The sequence below is a fragment of the Symphalangus syndactylus genome, chromosome 3 (assembly GCF_028878055.3).
Source record: "Symphalangus syndactylus isolate Jambi chromosome 3, NHGRI_mSymSyn1-v2.1_pri, whole genome shotgun sequence".
Taxonomy (NCBI): Eukaryota; Metazoa; Chordata; class Mammalia; order Primates; family Hylobatidae; genus Symphalangus; species Symphalangus syndactylus.
Window position 1 is genome coordinate 60,246,418 of NC_072425.2, and position 3,539 is coordinate 60,249,956.

Below are 3,539 nucleotides of genomic sequence, written 5' to 3' on the forward strand. Positions count from 1 at the left end.
CAGGAGATCGAGACCATCTGGCTAACATAGTGAAGCCCCGTCTCTATGTAAAAATACAAAAAAAAATTAGCTAGGTGTGGTGGTGGGCACCTGTAATCCCAGCTACTTGGGAGGCTGAGGCAGGAGAATGGCGTGAACCCGGGAGGCAGAGCTTGCAGTGAGCCGAGATCACGCCACTGCACTCCAGCCTGGGCAACAGAGCAAAATTCCATCTCAAAAAAAAAAAAAAAAGTGCCAGTTCCAGGTAAAACTGAATAAGCCCACTCTACTCTGTCTCACCCACTCAATAAAAATATAAAACCCGGAAATAATGCCTGGAGAAGCTATTTGAGGAATCAGAAAAGTAAACAGTAGACCAGTGGGAGGACGGGTAGATGAGTTCCTGTTTTTCCGCAAGTATCACTCAGCCTTGACACAAGGCAGGCCAAAACCTAGAAGTAGGTACCAGGAAACAAACACAGACAACTCCAGAAGAAGCCTTCAAATTTTGGATAAGAATGGTACAGGAGACTCCTAATACTCAGGCAAAGTGGGAGAAATCTCCCATTTTTCTTTCTTTTTTTAAAATTTTTTTTCCAAAACAAACTGTATCCAGCTTTATTAAAGATACTTTTCATAAATAATCATGGTATTTCAGGCAGGATATGAGCAGACAATCATTAACAATATTCAACAATTTTCAAACTCCCTTCTTCCATGGACTACCAAAAGTCAGAAACCCACTATAAAACCCAATTAATTAGCCAGGCAGTAGCAGTGTGCACCTGTAATCCCAGCTACCCAGGAGGCTGAGGCAGGAGGATCACTTGAGCCTGGGAGGCAGAGGTCGAGATCGCACCACTGTACTCCAGTCTGGGTGACAGAGTGAGACCCTCAAAAAAAAAAAAAATGAAGTCTTCATCTGATGCTCTGAACAGAGAAACTTCAGAAGTTTAGAGTGAGGACTGACATTTCACATTTAGCATGTTGTTTAACAACTTTTCACGAGCTGACCTTGACTTTCAGGAAGTGAAATGAAAATGGCAGAATTTAACCAAAGATCCACAATCTAGAAATGGAACCACTGCTCTTTTGAGGGATGCCATCTCAGTGACATCACTGGAAAGTCCAGATTGCCTGACACACTGGTAACCAATTATTTGGAGTCAGGTCCCAACAGATGTCTGGGTTTAAGGGAGTTAAGTCTATGCTGAAAGGTGGAAAGGGAGAAGAGGACATAAAAAGAATTTGTTTTTCATACCACAAGGCTTTTGTGCCAAGGTGGCAATGTGTGTCAAAGTCAGGGAATCTCTCCCTTGGGAGCCAAGAGGAAGCCTCTCAAAACCAGAAGGGAAAGGTGATTTCCCTCCATCAATCCAGCTTCGGAGACATTCTATTAGTGACACATGCCCCATCCCCGAAAAACAACAATGAAGTGTTCTGTGTGCTGATAACATAGCTTAAGAAAAAAAAAAAGTAAAACAAAATTCTGCATTTTTATAAAACTTGATTTTAAAAAATTGTATTTCAAACTGTACAGTCACCAGAAGTACACAGTTATCAAAAATGCACACACTTCACTTGGCATCTCCAGCGCCTTCAGCTTTCTGGGCCTGCTCTGTTTGGCATCTCCATTTTCTGCAGGCTTATTCCCCTCCTTGCCAGCATCAGCTTTTCCCTTTTTCCCTTTGGGTATCTTTTCTCCCTATTCTGCAGGGGACTTTTTAGGCTTGGGCTCTGGCTTTGGAGGAGCAGGTTTAGCAGACAACCTCGCGGATCTTCTCTGTGGTTCGTCCTTCACCTTGGCTTTGTCTCCTTTAGCATCCCCTTCAGCCTTCCTCTTGGGCATGGTGGTGGTGGGACGTAGGTGGTATGCCGGCTTTGGTCAGTCTGGGGATCGTTGCCGCCTCTTCTTCTTCCCTTTTTTTTTTAATTTTTATTTTTGTTGGTACATAGTAGGTGTATATATTTATGGGGTACATCAGATATTTTGCTACGGGCATATAATGCATAAAATCACAGCATGGAAAATGGGGTATCCATTTCCTCAAGCATTTCTCCTTTGTGTTAAAGACAATCCAGTTATACTCTTTTCATTATTTTTAAATGTGCAATTGAATCATTTCGACGATAGTCATCTTATGCTATAAAACACTAGGTATTATTCATTCATTCTTTCAAAGTACTTTTTTTATCCATTAGCCATCCCCACCTGCCCCCAATCCCTCACTACCCTTCCCAGCCTCTGGTCACCATCCTTCTACTCTCTATCTCCATGTGTTCAATTGTTTTGATTTTTAGATTCCACAAATAAGTGAGAACATGCAATGTTTGTCTTTCTGTACCTGGCTTATTTTACTTAGCATAATGACCTCCAGTTGCATCCATGTTTTTGCAAATGACAGGATCTCATTCTTTTTAATGGCTGAATAGTACTCTATTGTGTATATGTACCACATTTTCTTTAGCCATTCATCTGTTGATGGAAACTTAAGTTGCTTTCAAATCTTGGCTATTGTGAACAGTGCTGCAACAAACATGGAATTGCAGATATCTCTTTGATATACTGATTTCCTTTCTTCTGGGTATACGCTTCTGGTATACACCCAGCAGTGGGATTGCTGGATTATATGGTAGCTCAACTTTTAGTTTTTTGAGGAACCTCCCACTTTTCTGCAGTGACTATACTAATTTACATTCCCACCAACAGTGTATGAGGGTTCCCTTTTCTCCACATCCTCTCTAGCATTTGTTATTGCCTGTATTTTGGCTATAAACCATCTTAACAAAGATAAGATGATATCTCATTGTGGTTTGATTTGCGTTTCTCTTATGATCAATTATGTTGAGCACCTTTTCATATATCTATTTGTCATTTGTATGTCCTCTTTTGAGAAATGTCTATTGAGATCCTTTGCCCATTTTTTAAATGGATATTAGACTTTTTCCTATAGAGTTGTTTGAGCTTCTTATATATTCTGGTTATTAATCTCCTGTCAGATGCATAATTTGCAAATATATTCTCCCATTCTGTGGGTTGTCTCCTCATTTTGTTGATTGTTTCCTTCACTGTGCAGAAGCTGGGATCTCATTTGTCCATTTCTATTTTGGTTGCCTGTGCTTGTGGGATATTTCTCATGAAATCTTTATCCAGACCAATGTCTTGGAGTTTCTCCAGTGTTTTCTTTTAGTCGTTTCATAGTTTCAGGTTTAACTCTTTAATCCATTTTGATAAGCCTTTAATCCATTTTGATTTGATGATTTGATTCGAATCAAAAACCTTAGAAATTTGCCTGATGTTCTATTCTACTGCAGTCAAGCTGGCACTTAAACCATAATATAAAGTCCTCCCACTCTCCCTCCTCTTTTCCATAGCAGAGGAGCCTCTCCCTGTAGCCACTGCCATCAAGTTTCATTCTGCCAGGCCACCGCCAATGTTCATTTAAAACCCAAGGATTCTGCAGTCAGCTTGTGGTGAAGGCTGCCAGGCCTGGGACTCACCCTTCAGGGAAGCGGGTTCCCCTCTGCTTCAGGGCAGGTCCAGAAATGCTGTCCAAGAG

General features: G+C 41.1%; 1 pseudogene; it reads right to left on the reverse strand.

Annotated features, from left to right (window-relative positions):
• Positions 1 to 1,390: 1,390 nt before the first annotated feature.
• Positions 1,391 to 1,971, reverse strand: LOC129478330 (non-histone chromosomal protein HMG-17-like; annotated as a pseudogene).
• Positions 1,972 to 3,539: the final 1,568 nt, after the last annotated feature.